At 38.5% G+C, this 16,211-nt stretch overlaps 1 long non-coding RNA gene across 1 annotated transcript in view; it reads right to left on the bottom strand.

The window, feature by feature from the left end:
- The window catches only part of LOC134792774 (uncharacterized), a 361,091-nt gene extending 346,681 nt beyond the window's left edge, over window positions 1-14,410 (bottom strand). The window contains exon 1 of the long non-coding RNA XR_010144474.1: window positions 14,269-14,410. This is a non-coding gene — a long non-coding RNA (uncharacterized LOC134792774). The remainder of the gene's footprint in view (window positions 1-14,268) is intronic.
- Window positions 14,411-16,211: the final 1,801 nt, after the last annotated feature.

Here is a 16,211-nt window from a genome sequence, read left to right as displayed (position 1 = left end):
TCATTTTTGTTTACAGGCCTTAGAAAGGCGCATATCATATTAATAACAAATCAATAGAAAATTTTTAAATCTGAATTCCTTGTGTTGAATCGTGAACTTTAATTTAAAAAAAACATTGATTAGTTTACAGGATCTAAAATAGGTATTAGCCGGTCAAACAAGTTTGTCAGTAGCAAAAGGCGCGAAATTCAAATTTTATATCGGACGATTACCCTTCGCCAGGGTGCGAAACTCCTGACTTCGGACAAACTCGGCTCCGCTCGGCTCAGCATTGCTCCGAGCAATTATTAGGGTTGGCACCACTTGACTTCCTTTTGCGTTCACGACCACAGATAAGATAATCACTTGATTTTTGACAACCCTAAATTGCCGAAAGGGATAGTGCCATATATTAGAAAGGGATAGCATGATTCGACCCTGAACCGCTGTCAAACTTCGGTTTTGTAGGAAGTTTCCTTTCTGTACGGTAGTACTATTATTTATTCTGTGCCTTCGCGCATATTTTTTTTTATTTACCTATTTTTTCTACTAATGGCAATGGCTTGACAGAGTATAGCTACTTGATATCTGCTTTATCGGTAGGTATCTGATACCTTTAAACAAGCAATTCTTGTATAGATATATGAATTTATTTATATATTTCGGGCTTTTCGGAAACGATTTGTATAATTTGCTATATGGGGGTTTTCGGGGGCGAAAAATCGATCTAGCTAGGTCTTATCTCTGGGGAAACGCACATTTAAGAGTTTCTATATGTTTTCCGAGCTTCTCCCAGATAGAGTTAGACCAAGAAAAGTCTGCAGCGATTTTGATAATCCACATAGTGCAAATGTTATTTTAAACGCCAACTTCTATGAAATTATGACGTATAAATAACACTTGCACTGCGTGGGCTATCAAAATCGTTGCAGAATTTTCTTGGAATAACTCTATTTTACTTTTGTGTGCTACATCCAACAGCTAGGTTACTAGGTCCGCTCATCAGTGGAATTGCATCCAAATTAGTTTGCCGACTACCCCGTCCCGTCGCCGTGCATCAGCTGTTATCTTTACATTAGCATACATTGTTATGCACTAGACCAGACCGCTGGCCGCCATATTGCATACATTTGAATTGTTTGGCCACAGAAACTTATTGTGAGTACGTTTAGGTCGGTTTGTTTTTAATAAGGGAGTTTTTGGGTATTGTTTACGATAACAGTAGGAGGGCGATTCGAACTTTATTATCTGGTTATAAAAGTGTCATGGATATGGTCTGTTAGTTGTTAACAGTGACATTTTTGAAACATTTGAAGGAATCGAATTATGCTCACTGTTTTTAATCAACGATGTACCAGTACCCATGTCCGTGTCCGAGCTACTAAGTAGAAATTTATTTAAAATCACATGTAAGTAACTAATTACATGTTTGGGAGTGTTGTAAGTGTAAAAGGTGAACATAAATATTTATTGGGAATATTCATTCATTCATTCATTCATTAGCAATTTACGGGAAACAAAAAAACTGGAAAAAGTGAACTATTAATTGTAGACTACGCGATATTGTTTAGAAATAATGCAGCCACGCTAATCCAAACCTTTACTGTTGAATAAATTGTTTACAAACATTACATAAACAAATTGAATTAAAATTACTGATTAGTTCTAATCTGATGAGTATCTACTTGATTTCATCTCAATCCCAGCATACACTCGATCTCAACTTGAGCCCGATTCTGATATTATTTTCTAGTTCTAAAACTCTACCTATACTGCCTATACCTAACTGATTATTTTATCCAGAACAAATAAATCCAGCTCAATTGCAGAATTTATATAATTAAAAGGAAAGAAGAAGGAAAGAAGAAGGAAAGAAGAAGGAAAGAAGAAGGAAAGAAGAAGGAAAGAAGAAGGAAAGAAGAAGGAAAGAAGAAGGAAAGAAGAAGGAAAGAAGAAGGAAAGAAGAAGGGAAGAAGAAGGGAGGAAGGTGTATAAGGGAGAAATGGAAGTGGGAGTTGGAAGGGGTAGACCTCGGCGGACTTTCTCTGATCAGGTAGGGGAAATCCTGAAGAAAGGCCAGGTCAAGAGCACCCTAAACCGGCGAGCGTATATGAGGAATGTTATGAAAGTGAAGGAAGCGAAAGAGGTATGTGAGGATCGTAGCAAGTGGAAATCCGTGGTCTCTGCCTACCCCTCCGGGAAATAGGCGTGATTATATGTATGTATGTATGTATGTATATGTCAAAGTCACCCAAAGGGCAATGGAGAGGGCTATGCTTGGAGTCTCTCTGCGTGATCGCATCAGAAATGAGGCCATCCGCAGCAGAACCAAAGTAACCGATATAGCCCTCCGAATCGCTAAACTTAAGTGGCAGTGGGCGGGGCACATTGCCCGTAGAACCGATGGCCGTTGGGGCGGAAAGGTTCTCGAGTGGCGACCACGTACCGGAAGGCGCAACGTGGGTAGACCCCCCACAAGGTGGACTGACGACCTGGTAAAGGTCACGGGAGTCCGCTGGATGCGGGTGGCGCAAGACCGGTCATTGTGGCACTCTTTGGGGGAGGCCTATGTCCAGCAGTGGACGTCCTCTGGCTGATATGATGATGATGATGATGATGATGATGATGATGTATGTATATAATTAAAATCAGAATCAGGCTAGGCTAGCTCCTTATCGAATTTTTTACTTGTAAAATCTGACGCGTGCAGACGCTACGAGCTTGCTACGCCGTAGCGCGTAGCACTTTATTGCGACTTGTAACAAAGGCTCACCTTCGCGTGATGCGTTATTTGGAGGCTAATAGGGCAAAACAAAAACTTAAATAGGTATTGCGAAATAACAATAAAATATATAGTCATAACATAACACTTTAAACTCTCGCGTTTTGTACACAATATACACATATTTAATTACACAAACGGGTCTACCGCGATATAATTTCATTGTTTTACCTTAAATTCAGACGTTTGAGCTGAGCTGGTGCAACTCAGCTGAAACGTTGGAATTTAAGGTAAAATATGTAGTCATAACATATATATTTTAGTCATATCTACTTTTGCGCCATAAAACCTTAATGAAAACAAACTAAACAATAACACAAACTACATTAATGTCAGCAAAATAACCCAAGCCACAGTCCAGTTTCATGAAAATCAGTAATATTCGAGACCCTTTATCGACCTTTTGTTATGACGGTTTTCATATAAGCTTTGCCCTTTCAAGTGTAGGTATGGAACCCATTAGCATTGTTTCGTTATTATCTCACCGAACGACCCCTAACGAACTGGCGGTAAACGGCATTTGACTATCGGCTCGATTCGGAAAATGAATTAGATTTCTACTAGACTTCAACAAGTACATACGGATAATTTAAAGATATTTGTAAGATAGATATGTCAAATTGGACGTTTCCGCGATTCTGGAGGTCCTCTTGAACGATTTCGACAAGTTATGACTTAGATATCCGAGTCACATCTAGTCGATATCTAATGTAGATCTAGTTGATCTCTATATCGTCTCAAGATCTTGTGATTATCTCGAAATCCGAATAGGCCTGTATAATGCTGGGGACACTGCCCGATTCGAACTTTAAGATACGTCAATTAATAGATCTAGAAACGATATGGATTAGATGTGTCAGTGTCAAAAGTGTCATTTTTGTTTGAAGAAACGTCAAATTTGACACTGACATCTAATCCATATCGTTTCTAGATCTATTAATTGACGTATTTTAAAGTTCGAATCGGGCAATATAAATGCTGGCGACATTCTCGTGAAACTTTATTCGCTATTGTGATTGTGTAATATGCTAACTAAAGTGTGAATCTATTGTAACCTTTTAACTTAACACGATTTTATTTTATTTTATTTTAAAAATAAATAAATAAGTAATAAACGCTTTATTGTACGAAAATGCGAACTTACCTCTACAAGGGATTTCTTTCAGTTAACCTAAAAAAAGCAATTAAAATCTATAATTGGATGGTGTTTAGCAAAAATGAGTCATCCCACATCCATTTTGCAATAAAATATCAACTGTAAGCGTCAATTTTTTGAGTTGACATCTTATTGAATAATTAATTACATTACAGAATACAGACTTTATTGGTAAATATAAACATAGTTACGTTTTACACGTCATTAACTTATAAAATAAAATAATAAATAATTATGTTATAAAATAATTCAGTGATCCTATTAAAAATGTACCTACAAGAACACACGTATCGGAACGCGGGAAGTAGGAAAATCGTTCTGAAAATTCACTCGTCTCCACAAGCATACACATATTTTCATTCCTAATCGAAATTGGACTCTGATTGCAAATCATACGGCCCGATTCGAACGTTAAGTCAAGATACGTCAATTAATAGATCTAGAAACGATATGGATTAGATGTGTCAGTGTTAAAAGTGATATTTTTGTTTGAAGAAACGTCACATTTGACACTGTTGACATATATAATCCATATAGAATAGAATAGAATAGAATAGAAAATAATTTATTTGAAACAACACATCTTAAAATTTATACAGACAAACATATAACGTAGGTTAATGTAATTGTTTGTTTCAAAGAGGATACCACTCAGCATGTGTCGGAGCACTCAGTGCAACGACACTGATTTTCAGTGGACCCTTGAACTTATAAAAATAATTAATTAAACAATAGCAAAAACAAATGTATAAAATAATAATGGCCGGTATAAAACAAAATTACAATTCTTTCAAAGACAGGAACTTAAAGTGGGAACAGAGATGATTAGCCACATTTTTACGGCATTACCTTTATATCGTTTCTAGATCTATTAATTGACGTAGCTTAACGCATTTACTGCCAGGGGGCGTGGCCTAGGAACAAACTTGTATGACGGTGAACGCACATGTGCGTCGGGGGCAGTGAATGTGTTAAAGTTCGAATCGGGCCGATACATTAACAGAATATCCATTTTAGGATTTGTAAGTCTCGAATCGTGTAGTTCCAAATGAAGCAGTTAAAGATAATTCAGTACGGTTACCATCAGTTTGCCACTGACATAAACGCCGTCGAGAACGTAATTTACTTTCTATACATCCCGTTTGCACTAATATGCGAGTGCGAGCGAGATGTATAGAAAGTAAATTACGTTCTCGACGGCGTTTATGTCAGTGGCAAACTGATGGTAACCGTACTGTAGTCCTAATAAAAGCGCTAGGTACCGCAACTAGGCAAGCTAGCACATCCGGGAACGCGGCCGGGTCAAGGTCACGGCCCGCGATCGATGCAGCTACGCCCCGCCCCGCGCCCGCGCGCCGCCCCGAATACGAGTAACTCAGCCAGGTTTAACTTGGATTTATAACTTGTAACATTCATTTTTAGTCATTTTTTACCTGTACGGTTACCATCAGTTTGTCACTGACATAAACGCCGTCGAGAACGTACGACGAACGAACGTTTGCACTAATATGCGAGTGAGTACTGAAGGAAAAATTGTATGTTACGTGTTGCAAATATGTATATATTTGTGGCATGGCTTTTAGTGTGCAATGTAGTTGCTTTGTTTATTTGCTCTGTTTAGGTTGACGATGTGCGGTTTTGCTCTTTTGACAGCTGGCTGAAGCTACAACAATTTGTATCATGCGAAAATCAAGAGTTGAAAGCAGCTGAGACTACGTGTCAAAATTATCTACATTATTTCATAAATTTATAAAAGAAACATGTATATCGTCCGGTGACAAGCAAAACTCACAAGTACTATCAAAAAATTAAAGTAACAATGCAATTTATTACATTTGTAACACGGTTTATTGTCCAATAATTTGAATGATGTTAGTTAGTGACGTTTGCTTGTCACCCGACGATATGCACAACCTTGTACAACAATTAGAGCATGAAAAATACTTTTCAAAAGAGAGATCCATTTTCAAAACTATTAGAGGGTGGCAGATGCTTTTGGTTCTATCAACTACTATTGGTGCTGACTGTACGTAACGACCTTCCCCAGGCCTCAAACTATCTCCATACTATCTAAATTGGCTCAGCGGTTTAAGCGTGAAGAGGTAACAGACAGACAGGTAGACAGACAGAGTTATTTTCGCATTTATAATATCAATAAGGAATTGGGATTTTACTTCCATACCCACACATAATAACTGAGGGAATACTTACTTATTCACAAATTGATTCTTATTCCAAGAATTTTCATTTAGGTACTTCCGCCCCTTGTATTTTGTATCAAGGGCTAAGCTTCCTTCGTCTTATTCAGCGTTTTTACTCAAAAAGTATTTTGCGTACCTACTTATAAAATACAAAATAACTCGCCATCTTTCCGAGGCGGCCTGGGCGAGAGGTATTTATCGAGGTCACCTGCTCAAACTTACTCATAAATTGCGGCAATTTTTCTTATTAACTCATTTTAAAATTTTATCATATTTTTGTGAGTTTGGCTAAAGAATGAAAAGTTACAATAAACATATTTTTTATGACGTGTAGTATTGCGACTCTGATTTTAAATAAATATATATTATTCTTTTCATTCTACAAACCCACTAAAGTATGATAAAATATCAAAACGAGTTAACGGGTGTTATAAATTATATTTTCTTGCAGATGCTGAAAGATTGCCTAGTAGGTAATTTTGCATAGAAACACGAATGATACAAAAATAAAACATGTTTTGTATTTACATATATATAAATTACCGTTATGCCTATTCATCCGTCTTTTAAGCTCCTATTTCCACATAAACCAACGTCGACTACATAAATCAACAAAAATAAATCAAAACAAATACGTACATCTAAATAAGTGCATGAAATCATGCTGAAGTTTAATAAAATTGCAATTTATTTCAATTCGCCGTTATAACGAAACAATATCCTTTTGTAGGATTCAATTAAATGCATTGTTTCATGACGTTTCGCACAAAGCGCGGAATCCCAGTCGACGCCCGTCAGTATTGGACACAAATTGAGAATTTTAGCTTTGGTACAAACTGTGCTAGCGCGTTTGCATAGCAAATATTGGATTTCACTGGTTTGCGGCAATTTTGGATTGCCAAATGTGCCGTGGCATAGTTGTTGGTGAACCTTAATTAACACATTGATGATAAATATAGGCTACGAATTTGTAGCCTTCGGCGTCGAGACACTAGGTCCGTGGGGTAGGGGGGCTCGGGGGCTCCACAAGGAGCTCAGCAAACGCCTAAGGCAGGCCACACGTGACCCTCGCGCGGGCAGCTTTCTCGCGCAAAGATTGGCCATAGCAATCCAGCGCGGGAACGCTGCCTGCGTGATGGGCACCTTACCAAGGGCGCAAAGTTTTGATAAATATTTTTAGTTTTTAGCTTTAGTTTTTAGTTGTACTTAATTTTAGTTTTGTATTCATTTTATAACACTTATTTTACATTAAATGAGTTTTCCTCCATTTTAACACACAGAAATATCATGCTATATTTCAATTACATTTGTAACGCGCTTTTGTGTGCAGGAGGTACAGATGTAGGTAGTGCACATAATTGTTTTCCATCGTATTTTCACGGAAACGTACGAACGTGTCTTGCTATTTCAGTCAGTCTCCGCACAAAAAGTACTGAGGTTGACTGAAGTAGCATGACAAATAACGAACGTTTCCGAGAAAATACGATGGAAAAAAATTATGCACTACATCTGTAATCACAGCATATTTTGATGCGTAGAAATGTTATGTACCAGTTTATCAATAATCAGTGCCACATCACATTATGCGCTTATTAAATAATTGATAACTGCATTGACAAAAATTCTACGACGTAGTAAAATTTATAGGTACAAATCTAGGACTAAGATTCATTGTGTGCTATGGAAATTTCCACATTTCATAATGGATTATCTTTTTCGATGTTATATGCTTACATTATTGGTAGGTACGTAATGAATTCTGTTAATTGTCGTGAAGTTATTTAATTACATAGTCTTTCATCAATTCGTACCACATATAATTCAGTAAGTGCTTACTTAATTTACCTACAATTTCACGCTCCAGACAAAACTAACTACAACGAGATGGAACTAGTCGCTGTAATGAATACCCTTAAGCCAGTATTACACTGTCCTGGCGTTAATTAGAAGTCCTGATAATGATATAATAGTGATGAGATTTTCTTATGTAATTATTAGAACACGAATATAAAAAATTGAGGTTATAAATAAAATAATGTTATGTACACACCAACTGATCTGAAATCAGTTAGGAATCTACCATTCCTATAATTATAATATAGTTAGTTTGTCAAAATTATCATAATCATAACACAATTGAATGTACATTTCCAATACGACCTCCTATTTCTAGTGCCCATTTTTAGTGAATTAAATAGTTTTTTATTACTAGTTTAAAGTAAATAAACTAACATTCCTGACGAGATTATGCTGAATCGTAGTTTTTTATTTGTCCAAATTGAAAAACTACCAGAAACAAAAAAAAACAATCATAATTTAGTATAGTGCGACATAAAATAGTAGAAATAAAATAAAATGGAACTAATAAATCCATACTAAATTGTTGCCATGTTTAAGCACTTTACGTCAAAAATGTAACAGTTACGTGGTAAATGGCGCACTAAATAATTTTTCACGCCACTGTTCGGAAATGTGGCAATAGATGGTTTATAACCAAGCCGGAAAGTAGGCAATAGCCGTAGCACCTGAACCACCACTACTACAATGTTTCATTGTTATCATCATCTGTCATTGGTGACGGTTCGCTACAGCAATGAGTAACATTTAAAACATAAAAATCAATAAAGGGTCTTTTTTGGCGCAAGTTTTTCCTTCAAAAATGAAATTAGGTTATTTATAAGACCAACATCTTGTTTCAAAAAAAAGAAATGTCAAAACCATTCATTCATTCAGTCAGTTCATTCGATTCACGCATAAGGCGTTTATTACTTTTGTAGCTGTTTGTGGTTTTTTAGCAAAAACACTTCTAAGTTTAGAGACGGTTTGAAGCAAACAACAGAAAAACGCCTCTTAAAAGTGATTAGAAAAGTAAAAAAGGCGGGATCGGAAAATACTCACTGAATTGGATAGTGTAAGTTGTGTTTGACTAAAAAATACAAGAAACACGTATATACGCTCGCTATAAAAATGAGTTCTTCTAGTGAAGAAAATTATATTCTTACGCTGACGCCTACCGAAATTCAAGAGACAGCACAGGCAGTGGCTAGTAATTTGCTACCAGAGAAATCGCGGGCTAGTACTTATAGTTATGCAAATGTTTTCTTATTTCCTCGCAGTAGTCGTGAAAAGCACTATGTAATGCCTTGGTCGGAAACGCTAAAGATGGACTCGTATTATTTGAGTGCCTCCATTAACGTGTCGGCCCTCAAACTCACTCGTCCATCTTTTAGCGGTTTTCCTTCCTCTCCTACAATGTACTATTCTACAATTTCGTTCAATATAATTTCGACTTAACCATCCTGTGACAAGACATTACAGTATAATAAAGTTACATTTACTGCATCGATCGCTGTATTCTAGCTACTTACATATGTATACCTAAGTATTGTTTGTCTGTATCTAGCATTCCTAATTAGAAAAGGCAGCAAGATAGTGTAAGAAAAGGTTTACGCTCGACTCGAGCAAGTCATGTCTGCACCAGGAGGCCAATACGATCTTACATTCCGATATCAAAATGAAGTAATTTTGCTATCATTCGCGGCTGCAATTTACTCGTAATTGTTCGAACATGTACTGGCGCGACCGAGACGCACGGGCGAATGATAACAAAATGAAATCACTTTGATATCAAAATGTAATTTGAATTAGCCTCCAAGGATACCTACGTCGAAAGCTGACTCAAAGACTAATGAGACCCCAATTCACTAATCTGGTGAGTTGGGTGAACGTTTTGTGGGATGAATCCTTTCAGAGTAAATAAGATTATGCGATAGTTAAGTAAGTGTTGATTTTAAATTTTATTTATTTGAATTAGCAATATTGGACACAATACATAATACATCTTAAATAATTACGAAAGTAACTATCCGTCAAAACCCGTTCCTTATCGCTTCCGGTGCAAAAGTGCCCATAACACTCACGGCATTACCCCGCTGGATGGCTATGGACAGCCTCTGCACCAGAAACGATTCGGAGCGGGGATCCTCTCCCTTTTGCCTGAGTCGACGGCCTATGTCACGCACAAATTGTTTCGCGTCAGCATCCCAGCAGCCCGCCGTTTCCACCGCAAAAGGGACGAAAATATAACCCGAGCCCAAGGGAACATACTTTTGGCGCTTCACCGCCGCCTGAGACTCGGCCGCCGCTCCGGCCGCGCGTGCCGTGCGACTGATATGAGAGGCGGCGAAGGTGCTGACGCACGTAGCGTCCCAGACCAGGCACCGCCCTCTCTCCCACGGCACTAAGGTTAGGCCATCAGGCCGCTTGCCGTCCGTGCGACTTAGACCCGGAGGCTCAAGCACGGATGGAACACCAGGCTCAAGCACGGATGGAACACCTGTGTTGATTTATTTATACTTGATAAAGTTATATGAAGGTCCTGGCACGAGAAAGGCATAATATATTACTTCGTGTCATTAATTTGTTGTAGTAAGTAATATTGTTAATAAATTGATGAACCTCTGAGCTGTATGTAGTTTCTTTATACGTACAGTCTTTTATTAAAGTGATTATAGACCTTTTCAATGTACAGACACCTGCAGATATAACTGAGCCCCCTGCATAGGAATTTGTTTGCAGGGAGGGTTAGCTATCTCTGCAGCTGCAGCTACTGCACATAGAATAAAAATACCTGCTGCTGGGGTCATACAATAACAATACCCAGAGCTAGCGTAGGTACGCCGCGATCAGTTATAGCCTATTTACTTATGTCTAAAATGAAATGGCTCACTCATATAACTTATAATTATAATATCATTGATAATAACGTTATCATTTTAGGTTTTTGTATTCTCAGGTTGTATCCAATAGGATTTATAACTTTCTTACTACAATAATGCTATTAACATTTTAGGTACAAAGATTAATAAAGTATCTGATAGATACCTAGCCAAGAAAGCAATCCCCAAGAGTAATGTCGATCGGCGATTACCCCAGTAAGCTCCTGAACTAATATCAAAGAGCAAAGGGTGGAAAAAGATGAAACCCCCGGCGCCAACAACGAGAATCAATTCCTCATTAGCACAATCACCGAATCGATTCGCGGATTCGGGTCAGAACATCCCGGCTATTACTTACGTGCCAAATAGATGGAGCCATTACGTAATTTAGGTAGCGTTGGTTAGGACTCGAGTCCTTTGAGTCCTCTGCTTCAAGACTCCACTCAGATTTCAACTTGTTGGAGACCCGAGTCTTCTGTAGAGACTCAAGTCCTTTTAAGAGAATTCTTGATTTTTTTGAATAAACAATTTCGAAATGCATTGTCTTTATGTAAAATTTGTAGATTACTTAAAAAAAGTCATACAAATAACGCTAAATTTCTTTACTGTTATTAAGGAAAAAGCTATATAATTGTTGACGGAGTCTTTATTCGGAGGCTCAAGTCCTTTTGAGTTGCTCTTAAAAAAGACTCAACAAAGGACTCGACTCGGGACTTAAAAGTCTCAGAAGTTTTTTAAGCGCCGAGTCTCGTAAAAACGAGCTGAGTTCTTCAAATTCAGACTCAAAGGACTCGAGTTCCCAACACTAAATTTAGGTACGTGTTTAAAAAGCTGCACGAGATAACTAATGGACTTGTCCCAGCAGAACAAGAGGAGTAGAGGTATTATCCGTAGAAACTGTATAATATATTAGTTATTTGGGTTCCGTCTTCCAGATAAATTAATAATGCTGCGGCACTCTTTTGTTCAATGGAAATAGCATTGGTTTTGTTAGGGAAAAGCGAGTGATTGATAATGATTATAACAGATAGTTCTACGGGATGTTTTCTGGCATTTAATCTAACAATGGTGGTGAGACTTATATCTGTCGACCGGGATATGGACCGTGATTACCTTTTGTATTATTTTTGAGCTTCCGATATTTCGACACAGTTACATGCATCATGCCATGTTTACTAGTAACGGGTAAGTATAATTCTAGTGCTAACCTTGAATCATTCAAAACTGTTAAGGCTCCGTCACACAGGCGCGTTTTGCGGGCGGCGCGTGAGCGAGGCGCGCTGCTTTTACATATAAAACGCTCACGCCCCGGCCGGATAACGCGCCAGTGGGACGGAACCATTAATGTTGGTGAGATCTAAAGGTAATTAAATTCTCGCATGCCGTGTTAACGTAACAAGAACATTTAGTTCTATAAAGGGATTTTTTAAGGCAACCACATGCATTCAATTTTAATGCGAGCATAAAAATTTCGTCCAAAACATTTAACTCAGAGACCCTAAACTGTTACACAATGAAATGTAGCCGCCGAGTCATTTCGCTTTAAACATGAGAATTACATTAACCAAACACATTTTTACGAGTTTCACGAATTAATTACGCCGAAATACGCAAATAAAAAAAAGTCCGCCAACTTTATCTTAGAGGATATAACCAACGGAGACGCCATATCTATAATTTTCGGTACAAAATAGTCTGCCGTTTTTTGCGGGGGAGGGGCACGTCAAATGTATACGTAACGTAAACATAGCCATGTCAGATAAACGTCAGTCCATACATGTGGTTGACATGTCGCGTGTCGTTGACCATTGGCCGCCTATTTTCGACATAGGGGAACGCCTGTTAATGACCACTCCGTTTGGTTATATTCTCTAAGAACTTTATGCAATAATAGCTTTCCTCTGTCGCAACATTTTAACCAAAAAGGTGTTTATCTCAACTTCGGTGTTCAATATTTTATTCCGAACGGTGAGAAAGTCGCCATGAGAGAACATAAATTTCGACGCTCCGGGCTGTTTTTCGATTGTTCAGCGTTGTTTTATATTCGTATAAAAGCAGCTTTCCTTCAATAAATATTAAAATATGTTATGCTTTGAATACTGACACAACTCATTAAATATTTATGGTTGATGTTATAAAAACATCTATCAGATATTCCTTTATGCCATTTGCATCGTTAATTTCTCGCCGTAACCTTACAACTCAGCGCTTCTATTACCTACATGACGTAAATAAATTACCACGAAATGGGTTTGGCCTATAATTAGTAGTTTGCATAAGTCGTCACGATGCTATTATCGTCTAATATCAAAGCAACGTTAATAGAACCCCTACAACGACGTAACCTTGAAAATTACTTTATTATTACCGTGAGCGGGCAACCCTCGTCGGTCATGGTCGCGGAACGACCTCAGCATTATATAAGAGACGTCCGCTCACCTCAGAAGCCGGCGCCCGAATGGCCTTCCATGCGCTACGGGAGCCGGGCCGGTGGGAGGGGATGTTTACCTCCCCCACCCACCGTGCCAGCTGAGCAGAGCCACGCTATATTTAGGTTGCGCTGTAAATATTCTCTCCAAGTACGGAACCCGGGGGGAGGCCGGGAGGCGCTCTCTCCACGAGGCGGCTGAAAGTTGAAAGTTCACCAACGCCCGGCACACGAGTTCTCGCTGTTACGGAACGTTTTCTTTATTTAAATTCTATTGCAACTTGTTCACCGTTGTAGTCTCGGCTGAATTCGCAATGCCGTCTAATTTTTCAATGTTGGCCCCGCGAGAACTTTTTTCTCGGTTAAAAGTCGTTCTATTGTTTTCTGTGTTTAATTTTCGAAATTTCATACGTGTTTTCTCTAACGACTTTTACGGTTACTTTTGTGTTCAATTTGGCTGGCTCGGGGTTGATAATTACAGTGACGGTGCAAATGATGCGGTGCTCAGTTTTCGCTGCCCATTACCGAACGAGCCCAGTTTTCCCTTTGACAAAATTGAAACGGATTACTTTTGACCGTAATGGACTGCTCGCGTGCAAATGTAATTTGAGTAATTATATTGATGGCTTATATTACGTGTTTACATGGCGAAACGAAGTATTCATTAAGTAATGTAATTTATTCATAATTATAATTTCAATCTAACTTTGCTTTAAAACATGTATAGGTAACTTACATATTTACTGTTTTAATGGTACTAAGCTAAAGACCGTGATTACATCACGACTCGATCTCGTACAAAGTTTCATAATTAAAAAAGATAAATGATAGGCATGTCAGCATTTCACTAAGCGCTCGTAATATTAACATTTTAGAAGTTTGTAATTTAATTACCAAAGTTTTAATAGGCATGTGCCCAGCAGTGGGACGTATATAGGCTGAATTATAATAATAATAATATATAATAATTTCAGCCTATATACGTCCCACTGCTGGGCACAGACCTCCTCTCATGCGCGAGAGGGCTTGGTCTATAGTCCCCACGCTAGCCCAATGCGGATTGGGGACTTCACATACACCTTTGAATTTCTTCGCAGATGTATGCAGGTTTTCTCACGGTGTTTTACTTCACTGAAAAGCTAGTGGTAAATATCAAATGATATTTCGTACATAAGTTCAGAAAAACTCATTGGTACGAGCCAGGATTTGAACCTGCGACCTCCGGATCCGCTTCTAGGCTGAATTATTATTATACTAAAATAATAATAGTCCTGAAATCGTTACCACAAACTTGCGTACCTAGGTATACAATCCTTCCAGTACAGTAAAGGAACACTTATCCAAGCCAATATTTGCGAGGTTTATTTTACCATAATATCCATATACCTTTCTGTTCAAGGTTTCTTTTTAATGGCGGGGTCAGTACTTTCCGTATTCAGTGGCCTTATTGAAATTGTACAAGACACGTGTAACAGCCATATTCGAACAATGAGATACGTCAAATACTAGATATTGAAACGATATGGATTGGATATGTCAGTGTCAAAAGTGACGTTTTTGTTTGAAGAAACGTCAATTTTGACACTTGTTTGACACTGACATATCCAATCCGTATTGTTTCAATGTCTAGTATTTGACGTATCTCATTGTTCGAATACGGCTGTAAGGTACAATACTGTAATACCTATGTTGAAAATGTCATACCTACATGTAATTATTTCATCGTTACGGCCTTTGCCTTTGGTAAATTTGGTATAAGAGATACACCTGTTTCCGTCTCTAATTGGACTGGATTTTTGTTTGATCTAAGTTTTTGTTTGAGCTGTTTTTTATGAAAAACATCTATCCTTAAGGTTTACCATTGACTTCTAAAATATGACGCAACAAAAGAAAAAGATAAAATATAGGTAACCTAGTCATAAAGCATATAATAGGGTCTAGTTTCCCCTGTGGGTTGGAAGTAGATATGAGCGCCGCGCCAGCGCGCCGCCGCCGCCGACAAAATGTTCGCGCCGCCGCCGCCGACGCTGCGCTATCGGCGTGGCATCGGCGTGACCTTGTTAGATACTACTACTTTAAGAATCAGATAATATATATTTTATCAAATTTAGATCTTTAACGGCGCCACTCCGAATAGCTGGAAGACATTCAATAGATATTTTAGGTCCATATAATTCAAAAATATCGATGGTATATTAATTTCTTTTCTGTCTGGTAATCGCGCTACTAGTCTTAGGGCAACGAAATTACAAATTTTGCCAGCTGGTTAGCTCATCCGTCATTCACTCTCGGTCTTTATCGGCCTTCGAACTTGCTTACACTGGACCACTAGTTTAATTCCAAGCTCTGCTTTCTTGCAGCTTGGCCTTCGATCTCGCACAGAAGCGCGCCGCAATCGACGCTCCAGGCATTCGGCCGTCAGCCAAGCTCACACTTGGCGTTCGATTCTAAGCTGTATTCTTACTTGCAGCTCAGCCTCTGGCCTCGCATGGGAAGGCGTCGGAATCAGGTCTTCGGTATTAGGTGGAGCTCGGCCTCGGGTCTCACTTTTTCACATAAATCGGTTATGTTGGGTCGATTTTGGTTAATGACGGAGCTTGATTTTTCCTCACTTCGGCTCTTTGGACTGTCGACAATGACTGTTTCCCTGTAAGTTTACCATCAGTTTGTCACTGACATAAACGCCGTCGAGAACGTAATTTACTTTCTATACATCTCGCTCGCACTCGCATATTAGTGCAAACGGGATGTATAGAAAGTAAATTACGTTCTCGACGGCGTTTATGTCAGTGACAAACTGATGGTAACCGTACTGGTGATACACTCAATCCGCTACTTTTTACTTAGCTTAAAAGATTTACCGCTCGCAAAGATCTTCCCGCCAGGGCCTCGCCAAGATTAAAACCGCCTCTGATGCCGCGCGATACCCTTTATTTATACTATATAA

This window comes from Cydia splendana, chromosome 8 (genome assembly GCF_910591565.1).
Source record: "Cydia splendana chromosome 8, ilCydSple1.2, whole genome shotgun sequence".
NCBI lineage: Eukaryota > Metazoa > Arthropoda > Insecta > Lepidoptera > Tortricidae > Cydia > Cydia splendana.
The sequence above is the reverse complement of the archived record's forward strand: the minus strand, read 5'-3'. Positions and strand labels throughout refer to the sequence as shown.